This window comes from Triturus cristatus, chromosome 9 (genome assembly GCF_964204655.1).
Source record: "Triturus cristatus chromosome 9, aTriCri1.1, whole genome shotgun sequence".
NCBI lineage: Eukaryota > Metazoa > Chordata > Amphibia > Caudata > Salamandridae > Triturus > Triturus cristatus.
In genome coordinates, this window is record NC_140592.1 from 1203367158 (window position 1) to 1203379526 (window position 12369).

Consider the following 12369-nt stretch of genomic DNA (forward strand, 5'->3'; position numbering starts at 1 on the left):
GACAAAGTGTTTATTTTAGAAACACTGGTAGACAAATCTTGTGTTAATCAGTCATTTATCTTTTTCATTTGTTTAGGGAAGCTTAGTATCCTGAAAATGTATTTTGCACTGCGTGTTACTGGAACTAATTCACAGTTAAGATCTCTACTCTTTGAAATATGAGTTTAAAACAAGTGCCAAATATTCAAGAAGAACTTTACGTGATATCATTATATTTTCTCTAAAAGACCACCGTTAATGGTTAAAGTGCAGTCATGATTGTGAAATTAAACAAAATAAAAACACTATCCACAATTCATAACTCACCCAGGAGCCATGCAATTATTAACTCCCACACCAGATGAAGTGCTCACGACCTCACCCTTGCTGTGACAGGTTCAGCTACAAATGTCGAACAAAATGAAAGGGATGACTATAAAGATATGATTACTTATTGGTTTAAGTATGTGCTTTATTTAAGTACATTGTGCGTTTAGGTGTTGTTATTTATTGATATAAATATTATGAGATCATAAACATTGCATTGAGTTTTCATTTCTAACCACGAGTGCACTTCAAACTTTATTTTTTCAGATAACCCCTTTTGGCCAGACTATATTTAAAAAAAAATTCTAGGGTAAGCTAACCCTATTGTAGTGTTCGCAAATCTGTAACAAGCTTCTGGCCATGGTCTGCAAGTAAATGTCAAACTTCAAGGCCTTGTGTTGCGCCTCCCCTCAGGGTCTGTAGGCCCGGTTTCAGAATTCCTAGGCCAAAGAAATGAATGCATCAGCCTATGGAGCTTGCCAGGTGTTTGTGATTCTAGCCAAGGACGTTTGTGCTGTGCTTGTAAACATTAGCCAGAACTCACAGGTCTCATGGCCACACTGTGGGACCACAAACCCAGCACCAGTGTCCTTGAACCCTACTGAAAAATCAGAATTAGTTTATTATTTATTTAATGGGATAGTCCCTCAAATGGGTCCTGGAGTTAGAGTGTACTCAACATGCCGATTTTATATGCCCTTTATATTTTTTCCGGATGTCGGGGGCTCACAACATGTTTCTTTGAATTTTAGCAAAACAATTAATTTAAATTCAGTTTTCGGTCCTATCTTCAGTGTTCCTAGAGCTGGAAGGGATGATGGGAGAGAAAACTCTCATTCAATTAGATTTGGGTATTTTTTAACTTAAGGTCCACGGAAGTCTGTGAAACCGTGTCCGCGGATGCTGGCTGATTCACAATTCAGGATGGCTATACTCTTACTCCTTCAAAACACTAAATAAAAAGTAAATAACTTCTTTTAAAAATCTCAATGGATTACAGCAACCTAGCAGAGGCACTTTATTGAGTAAACTTTTCTTTTGATTCCAAGTTTTGTATAATTCCTTTCAGCTGTTTTTTTCTGTATATGAGAGCAAATAATTATGTATGAGTTAGAATGGGAAATGTCCTTTTTTGACCCCTCTTTCTCCCTCCTGGGCTCATAGATTTGTTGAACAGCTCAAAAGACAGAGGGCAAGGCACATCATGTTGACAATTGAAGTCATGAGGAGGTTGCGGATGAAGGATCACTCAGACAGCAGGTGCAGGACCAAATCTGAGAACCCCAACCGCATGTGATGTTTCTTGGCCAGGCAAGGAAACCGTCATTGGCAACACAACACAGCTGAAGTGGTAGAGTGATGGATTGGTTTAGGGCTGGGATGTGATGAGTACTAGCCGGGTAATTGCACTCGGCTGCCTTCAACCTGAACATTCCTCAACTGGGTGAGTGTTTGGCTAGTTTTGTAAAATTGATGTTTCCTAATAATCATAGAATAATTGGGCACTTTTGTTATCAAGGACTAAAAAGTCTAACACTTCACCTATATTTAATGATAAATTCGCTAGAATTTCAAGAAATTTTCCTTCGTCTCCATGGAGCGTCGCTGGAGGAAAGACTATAGCCCTATGGCCAAACTGGCATAAGAAAGCTCTAAAAAAGATCAACAAATTGATGAGGGTGGCAAAAAGGGACTACTTTGTGAAGCACATTAATATTGCTGAGAACTTGAGCAAAGAAATCTTTAGGCTAGTCAGCTCCTTTACCAAGCCTGTGGCGCTTGAGAGCAAGATACACCTGTCCCCTTCATTGTGTTCGAAGCTATCAGACTTCTTTGAGAATAAAATACAGAACGTCTATGACACCTTCATATCAGGGATGGAAACAGCTGAAACGGGAGCATTGGGAATCCGCAACATTTGGGACACTTTTTCAGAATTCCTTCCCATCTCCCAGCAGTAATCCCTGGTGGAGATCCTGAAATGTAAATCAGGGTCCCCAGAGAATCAGTGTCCACCAAAACTGTGGAGGACATTGGCTCACCTGATTAACCCCACCCTGAGTCATATATGGAACACCTCATTGTCCATGAACATCTTTCCTGATGCATGGAATCATGCTTTGCTATTGCCCCTTATGAAAAAGCCTAATGTGGACCCGGGAGAGCTCAACAACTACCGCTCGATCTCACTACTGCCAGCACCGGTGAAGATGTTAGAAAAGATGGTTGAGCACCAACTGGCCAACTTCATTCATGGGCATGATATTTTGCATGATACGCAGTCCGGTTTTCGGTCTGGTTTCAGTACCGAGATGGCACTGTTGGCAGTGGCGGAGTCAGTAAGAATGACTGTGGACACGGGAGCCATAGCAATGCTGGTGCTCTTGGACCTGTCCGCGGCACTCAACACGGTGGATCACCAAATCTTTTTAGACAGACTTAAATTGATGGGACTGGGGGGGAGTGGCTCTCTCCTGGCTACAATCCTATCTCAAAGACCGCACACAAAGGGTCACTCTTCAACCCTTTCAGTCGGAAGCTAAACCACTGTGGTGCAGGGTACCGCAGGGCTCAGGCTTGAGCCCACTGCTTTTTAACGTATATCTGGCACCCCTTTTTTCGCGTATCACCAACTGGGAAGTAAAGGTAATATCATATGCGGATGACAACCAGATGATATTCTCTTTCAAGGATCACTCTGTGGACTCATTCATCAGATTTAAGGGATGCCTGAAGGGTATCTCCTGTTGGATGAATAATAACAAATTAAAGCTCAATGCGGAGAATACAGAGGTCCTGTTCTTTGGCAAGGTATCTCCTCCATCCGCCGGACTTTGGTGGCCGGCAGAAATGGGCCTGAAGCTCACTGAGGGAAACGGATCTTACATTTACAGCCCAAGTAAGTCACATAGCAGCCTCATGCTTCGGTAAGCTGAGAAGCTTGAGGAATTTCTACATCTACTACTGGAGGACTGTCGTAGAATCATAGTCCATGCCACAGTGAGATCTCAGCTGGATTATGGAAATTGCTTATACCTGGGACTACCTGCCTATCTGATTAAGAGATTGTAGATGGTACAAAATGCGGTTGCAAGATTAATTAGACTAGAACTGTATTGGCACCACATCTCTCCACATATAAGACAGCTCCATTGGCTACCGGTAGCGAAAAGGAGCGAATTCAAGGCTCTCACCATGACCTTTCGGGCACTGCGAGGCAGAAGTCCTAGTTACCCTAAGCATCGGCTATGCCTCTACCGACAAAAATGATCATTGAGATCTAATTCTCAGCACCTGCTCTGCAAACCTCGATATGCAAAGTCACGCATTGGGGGCAGATCGTTCATGTGGTGACCGCTAGATTGTGGAACTCCCTGTCTGCCAACATGCGCTTAATTCAATCTGAAATGGGGTTCAGAAAGACTTTAAAGATTTATTTATTTAGCCAAATTTAGACTTCTGAAAACCCCCGTCTCCTGCTTGCCTGCTATAGCGCCGGGACACCTCTGTTTGAGATAGCTGTCACGCTCTATGAATGTAGCTATTATTATTATAGTTATCAATTTAACATGTGTGCCATTGACAATTGTCAGATAAAAGACAGATAAACCGGATGGTGCTATCATCCAGCTTAACACACAGACAGGTCAATGAAGAAGCTGTGATGCATATGTTGTCACAACTGGTGAGATAGCTCAGTGGGCTGATGTGTCTCCTGATATGTTTTGTGTGGAACTTGTATGAAATCCTGGAAGTTCTGGCTCACTTTCCTGGTTACAATGTTAACTTGAGAAACATAACATTCATGTTAATCCCACCGCACACAATGGCGTCACAGAACTTGAGGGGGGCATAAGCAAAGTATATGGAGCGAGACCCCTATACTCCGGACCCACTCAGGAGTTTTCAGACCATGCACCAGCATCCCGTGCACAGTGCTGAAGGTGGCCCTTTGGAGCTCGGGAGCCCCCAACACCAAGGGGGCTATTGTACCACCACTAAACGCCCCCAAGATGTGTTCTCTGGCATATTATTGCAACTATCTGTGTACTGTAATTTGCCAAAGATTGATGCACTGAGGCAAAGGATAAATGTAGTTAGAAAAGTACAAAATGGGCACCTTTAAATAGACCATAAAATATTAGCAGCAGGGATGGTCTAACAAACCACTTTTAGCCCCCTGGAACCACCACTGGGAGCTGGTTGCCAATCAGAATGCTCCCCTTGGGGGACTTCAGCTCCTCTAATGGGCTCACAAAAAGTGTATGGTTTGCTGCCAGAAACCCCCACGTCCATAGCTTGTTCTGTGGACCCCATGTGGGCTCCAACACCATAATGGCAAGAACTGGTCAAAATAGGGAACGCTGTTGGGACACACCTGTATGAGCTTTGACTTTCTTTAGAGGGAAGCTACATCAGCCAAAGATAAATAGAAAAAAATAACACAAAAAATAAGCTCACTTTGTTTACGTTTTACCTTTCGGTATGCTGTTGGTTGCGTGTGAGCGGCTGAGCGCACATGTGTGTGTGTGAGCACGCACATATTCGCAATATGAAGTCTTTCCAAGCAGTTAAAAGAGGCTTGAAACAACAGCTAAAATTTAAGGAGTGTGCTTTTAAACCTGAGTGTGCCACTCGACTGAGAAGGAGGAGGTGTGCAATTAGAATCACTGAACTCCCAATCGAACTGACCCCTGAGCCTCACCTTTGTAGATGGTATCTTGTATGAGGAAATGTGCCCTGAATAGATTGGGATGGTCAATACATTTAGTAAAATAGTGAAGTGAGCCTGCTTGAATCAGATATAATTTAAAAACCATAAAGGTTTATTTAAAGATCAGATCATTACAGAAGACATAAATACGGCTATCAGTCAAAATAATCTTAAATGCAGGTATTTAGCAATTCAAGTATGAGACCGACAGACAGGCATGGGTCTGCTTTGTAAGAATCAGGCAACCTACTCTGGCTCACCTCCAAAACCATCCCTCTTTTAGATCAAAGTAGGAAGTAAAAATCATAGAGTCAGCGTGAGGTTAGAAAAAAGATGCATAATCTGAAAAGATCACAATGCAGAATAAAATATAAAAATAACTAATACCCTGCCCTATGGAATAATAGTTAGTCCCCCCATTCGCCCTAATGTTATGGAATGTGACAGTACAAATCTTGTTACACATAAAACAACGTCAGATGTATGAAATGAATAAGCTCAGTGAGCTTCAGGCAGGACGAAAAGGAAGAGCCTTGCACAGTTACATTTGAGAGGAAAGCTTCCTCTACAGCTTCCGAAGAACAACATATCGTTATGAAATAATCACAATGCATTTAATTGTGCTTCAATACACATTTTGCTCTGTGTGTGTGTGCACATGCGCATGTGACCGTTTTCGTCCCGAAAAGCGGCGATAATTTTATCACCTTATCAGCAAAGATACTCTATTGCGTGTTTTGCTGCTTTTGCTCCCGTTTCCAGCACGCCTAACTTCGCATCGCTAATGAGATGCAAAGTAGGCGTGTCTGTGGAAACAACATGGATAAATATTGCGAAGGCAGCTTCACAATATTTACAATGCGGGGAAGCGATTATTTTAATCGCGCTAAGTATGCCTTAACGAAGGAATTTAACGTCTGTTAAATTCCTGACTAAGGCATACCTAACATGGGAGGTGGATTCATGTGATACGACCACAGGGTCGTATCATTAAGCATATTGCCGTTTTACATGGAACATCGCTGGAAAACCAGCGATGTTCTATGGAAAAGGGCGCTATCGCTGGAATATACATCGCCATGGCGCTAAGCATTGTTAATACAAAGCTAGCCTGGCGAAATATTTCAGCGATAGAAAAAAATGCGGTATACAAGGTCAGCGATAGTTATCGCTGTCTGTTGCAAATATGCCCCTTTAATTCTGTACATTTTGTTTCACTGTAAAGGAGTTTGTATGTCAAACAGACAAAGCCTAGGAGGACAAGCGAGCACTTTCCAAGCAGCAGGGCGATTGTCACCTATGATGGCTAAATATCTTTATATATATGGAGTAGTTTTATTTTTTATTGTTTACAGACAACTGGAGATGGTGAAATGGTGTGAATCTATACTAGATTCCTGCACATATTACAGCGCCTGCCACAGTGCACGACAGCAGAGCTTTCTACTCTCACACTGCACTGCTAAAGTCATAACACGGATAATACTCTTCTCACCTTTCTCTGCTGAGCTAAAATACTAATTAAACCACTTTATAACTTCACTAATGTACTGCAATTCTACTGTGGCAGTTCAGAGAGGATTTTACCAATTAATTACAGTGTGAGACCTCAGCAGCGCATTACCATTCTCTATTATCCTGAGATTTGCATAGCTCTGTGACTCCAAAAGCATATTCATTTTTAAGGTGTTATTCTCAATTACTACATTTTATGGGCATTCTAAATAAGACAGTTTCCTTTGCAGCTTTGAAAACAACTGTATTCATTACATGGGTAATGTATTCTCAGTAGCACAAGTGATATCTCAACTTAGCTGTTTTTTATGGAATGACAAAAGGGCTTGTATGGGGGAGGGCATGAGGGTTTTAATGCTACCTTTAAGCCATTGACTATGTAGATTGTCTGAAGATTTAACATTCTATAACTTGTTATTTGCAGTATGTGGGTGCAGAAACAAGAGGGCCAGTGAAGTAGGAGAGGCAGCTCATTTGCACCTGCACAGGGACACCCAACATGTTCACAAGCCAAGCCACATCTCCTCAACCCAACGAATATAACATAAAAACCTACAATCTCATTCAACATCCATACACTCCACATCCCCACGTGCTGTAGATGTTCTAATGAAGAGCTAAACACCCGGTGGCAGCTGGGCCATAATGGAAGTGTGGTGAGGCCCAAAAGCACTATCCAGCACTCTGGCTTGGGTCTTGCCAGCACCCAGGTGAAAAACAGGTAGTGGGGCCCTCTTCTGATGGCAAGGTAATATTACAGCTTTCACATGCAAACAAACGATCTGTGAGATTATTGGTTTTCTCATAAAAGCTGTACAGTGCCGGGTAGTAGTGGCAAAGTGTCGACCCCATGGCTCCCTTGGGGTAGCGGCTAATGTACACACCACAATATCTTTCGACAGATAACACCAACTATGAGTGCACCATGAAGTAGTGTTCTGCTACACAGTCTCAGTGGCCCACTCCATGCACCCATACCCTTAGATTTACTTTCCTTTTCTCAAAGGAGCACTGCATGCTTTACAGAGCCATCTTGTGTGAGCAACAGAAAACACCCAGCATTAGAGTCACTCACTGTCAGGAATCAGGCTAAGCACAGATGCCTGAGTAAGCATAGAGTGCACATGGGCTGGAGGCTGTGGAGAGCTGGTCAGTGGAAATTAATGAGATGGGGAAAACTAGACTGCTACCTGACTGATAACCCACACTTCAAGGCCGTCAGAAGTATGGCTGCATTTAAGACCATTCTAGATACACATCCTTTGCTTGGCAACTAGTTGTAAGTTCATGACAGTCCACACCCATTTTCCACCTTTCACGTTTGTTGTGTTCTTCCCTTTCAGTTCGCTCCTGGCATATTTCCTATTACTCCTCCCTTTCTCCAATGTGCTGTGATTGCTCTATACTGTCAGGATTCCATCATCCGGTTACTAGGTGATGCTCGTGTAGGCCCTGTGAAGCTCTGCCATTAGACCTGGTCATGTTGGTGCACTCCCCAGAACAATGTTCACATTTGCGCTGCATGACATTCCTGTCCTGGCTTTCATTTACCACCTGGTGCATTGTGGTACTTGTAGAGATTTTTGCTGTAAAACAGTGTACTGGTGGTGGTACTCTGCTTAGCATCCTGGTTCCTGACTTCTACAGATACTCTGACTCTGTCAGTGTTGCTTCCTCAACTTGTCACACTTTACTCCATGCTGATCTCTGTTCCTGGTTTCCCTGTTTCTCTTTGTGTCTGCTGGCTACCTTAGTCTTGCTTTCCTTGTACCTGCATAGCATTCCCTTCATTGGTGTTTGCCTCATTAACAGCGCCTGGTTGAAGACTCACACCTGGCTCCCTTTCTGCACCTGTGCTCCCCCCTTGAGCTTCAAGCTATTTAATATCTGTGAGCACAGTGTGCAGCAGCTCGCAACAGGCTTTTCCGCTGAGGCCCCACTTGTTCAAGTTGTGCATTGCTGCCCTGATCCAGGCTTGCTCCTTAATAATTTGAACCTTGGTTTCCCTTAATTTCTTTCTCTCTACTTCATGCATTGTGTTGAGACATAAAAGTCCTCTACACGGTTAAAGATGTGAACCCCTGCCCTGAGTGCCCAACTGTGCTGTTGACTGGATCCTAATGCTGATTTTTTGTCATGAGCAAATGTGGATCATGCATGTGACACATGACATAGGCCTGTCTCATGGTTTGCGTTCTACTTGGACTGGGAGGGGCGCCCAAAGCACTGACCTCATAGTTGTCGAAGGCTACCCACTTCACCAAGAGTTAAGCAGCACGAGTGCGCTAGTGATCAGTAGTAATGAAGAGGTACGTTTTACCCTGTGCTACCAAAGTGAGGCCTGCAGTGACAGACAGTCTTTCATGAGGAAAGAAGAAAAAGAGAAGTGTCCACTTCAAAAGCAGAACCCCAAAGTAAAACCTCAAAGACTCAGACTTTAAATTACATTGTGTTGTCTTGAAATGGACTATATGAAGGTGAGATTGAGACCCCAAATATTATCTGCCAAGCATTCAGTCGGGCTGTGTGAAAAGGGGAAGCTCTATAGGACTTCTACCTCTGACCAGAACTGGGGCCCAAGGCCTGCCAGTCTCCCTGCTTGTTAAGGGAACATCTCCCAGGGAAAACACAAAATCACCAGCCCTGGACAATAAAGCACTTGCACCTTCCTGCTTGTTGGGCCCATTGTGCCCTGTGAGGAAGAGGAAAGCTGGTTGGAGGGACCGAGGTTCAGTGGGGAGCCCTATAAAGAGGACACCCTGAGCGAAGTCTGAGGAGAATGGCTGCACACCGATCAGGTCATTGCCCATGTGCAGTAACGGTCCGGCGGCTACCCTGTATACCAGGAGAGGGCGGCCATGATCTAAGCCATGTGAAGAATGCTGTGCAGGAAGTGTTAGGCCCGAATTGCCACGCTGCAGTGACCCTGTATGCCAGAGGGGGCCACTGTTGAACTTATTTCAGCCAGGAACATAAGACTTGTGTCCGCCGAGATCTGTGACAGGAGGGGCGATCATAGAGAACGCGATCGCACCGGAGGAGTCGGTGCCCGATTGTGAATAACGCGTCCACCCTGCATGCCAGGATGGGCTGCCAGTACAACTGTGGCCAAGTGTTCTGGCCGTGGCCCCAAAGAGAGGATTGCTGCCATGACTGGCGGGTCAAGTCCACCTACTGCACCTCACTGCTTTCCTGAGGATCTCAGGACCCCACTGAAGACGTCACACCCTCACTCCAGCTCCAGTCAGGAGCTGAAGAATTCCTTCCCCCATTAGGGAAACAGTGACTTACCTCGTGTTGGCTGAGCAGGAGCAGCACCGATCGTTGGACGAGCAGGCAATGCTGTTCGTAGGAGAGAGCCTACTCCTGCTGGGTGCTGCCCTGTGAACTGTGCATGGCCTGTTTTTGCCAAACAGGATATCGACTTAGTAGCACCCTTGTAGAGGCCACTTACTGCATCACTGAGCACTTTCATAACACCGAGCAGATAAGACCAGAACTGGGCCTGTAGGGCTCGAAGGAACTCACTGCAAACATTGCTGCAGCACCATAGACACTTTTGACTATAACTAAGAAGTAAAATGGGAACTCTTGAGTACGGCCTACTAGTACCCATTCCCTATATGCGGACATTAGTGAATGGGGAATTACCTGTTACACGTTACAAGGTAGGGGGTGAGACAGGGATTTGCTTGACAACTTATAGAGCCCGACCTCAAGGAGAGTGTGTTTTTGCACATGAGTAACGTTGGTCCTTTGTACGTGTAGAGTTAGAAATAAAATACGTCTTTTACTTATAAAAGTAAATATTGAACTGGACATTGATTTATTGTTTGTACTGCATGCACTTTGAGTTGTGAGTTATGCTCACTTACCTGCATCTATACTTCTCCAGAGGGAGCCTTTGACTGCTCGACCACTGGTACCACTGAGAATCAAGTACACAATGGGGTACATGGTCTAGTTGCCCACCATCCATAGTAGGTTGGGCCCCGGGACATCAGGTTTAAAAGCCTCAACCAACATGGTTGGGCCTAGTAACCTCTGCATGCCCCGTTGCCCTATGAAAGGGGTTCTGACAATTGGCGACAAGTGGTGGGGCACCAAACGGGTAGAAGCCAAAAATACTGAGATGGCATTGGCCATTTCCAATGTATGCCGGTACTGCGATAAGTACAGTTTTTGGGTTTTTTACGCACAAAGGCAACACACATAGGCAATGGAGTACACAGGTTTAGGAGCTGACCTCAGCACCATGTCCATAGATCATATGAAGGATTTACGTAGGAACAGAGGATGAAGGATTCCCAGGAGTAGGTACAGAGAGGTCCTTACTAATTGTATTAGAGATCAGTTTGAAATGTTGGGTGGAAGGGATGAGGCTTTAGTTGACTATTGGGAAGGAGCCATTGTAGGAACCCAGGAAGAAAGCATTGTGGATTCAGACTCCAGGATCCCCTTAGCACAGATATATCCTAGACCTAGACATATGCCAAGTGTGTCCCCTAATGCATTTTCTACAATTTCACCAAGACACTCACCAGCCTTATTTTAGATAATGTCTCAGGTGTACAAATCACCTTGAGTTTAAGGTACCGTCTTCACCACTTCCAGGATTAGTCTCTTGGAGGGTTGAGTCTATCGGAGACTCTGAGCTTGCTGTTAGCACTTCAGAAAGCTATGACTGAGAAAGATGAGAAAGCCAAAATGTTTGAGAGGGAAAAGCTAAGACTAGCTCTCCAGGACCAAGAGGAAAGGAGTTGGAAGAGACAGGTGGAGTGGGCCCAGGGAGAGAAGTTGTGAAAGAGGGAGGAAAAACAGAGAGAAATGGAGGAGAAACAGAGAGAATGGGAGGAGAAACAAAAGGAAAAGGAAAGAGAGCTTGAGAGAGAAAATACAACCTTTGAGAGAGAGAAACTTAGGATAGCAGCAATGACAACTCCATCTGGGATGTGTCCCTACATCCAGTTCTGGCAAGGTTGTGGCCAAGGTTCCGAAAGACCTTGTGTATCTGTATGTGGATATTTTGGATTGGTTTGTGAGCTTTGAGGTTGCTTGTACAGTGCAAACCTTAAATGCGGTATCTCATGCAGCTGCTATAATGGGGCGAATGCTTTTATAAGAGACAATCGTCATTGGGAGGATGCATGTGGTAGACGAGATGGTATATGAGTGAACACATAACTGCTGGGGAGTGGATGGGGACAGAGCGAATCAATCAGGATTGCTCTACCCCAGGCAATTACTGTCTGATCTGACATAAAGGGTCCAACAAAACTTGCAGTGTTAGCTGATAAAAGGGTTTATAAAAGTCCAGAGCAGCCCAGTTCTAAGGTAAAGGTGGAGAAGAACGCTCCACAGACCAGTTCCAAACCAGAGGATAAGGGCAAGAGTAAGTCTCATGGGACTCAAATAGGGCCCAAAAAACATGGGAAGGGCAATGATGTATCTGTATAGAAACATCAGAAGAAGCTAAGGAAGCCTTTCTAAGTCCAAAGTGGTGACTTGTTTTGAGTACCACATGGTGGGACATTACGATAGAGATTGTCAAGAGAAGGAACTTGACCCAACAACACCCGTGATAGGAAGCGTGCTACATGTGGGTAATGGTACTCAAGAGGGACCAGTTGCGCTCCAGCTAGTAGCTCTGTACATTGGAGAGAGGTCCCAGATGTTCTGACGCGCATCCATCCTATTACAGTGGGATTTGTGTACAAAGCTAGTATCAATGGGAGGGAAGTGCCTGCCCTGAGGGATACTGGAGCCTTCTGCACTATGATTGAGAGGAAGTACCTTAAGCCTGAGGAGATACTGCCTGGAACCAAGGATCCAGG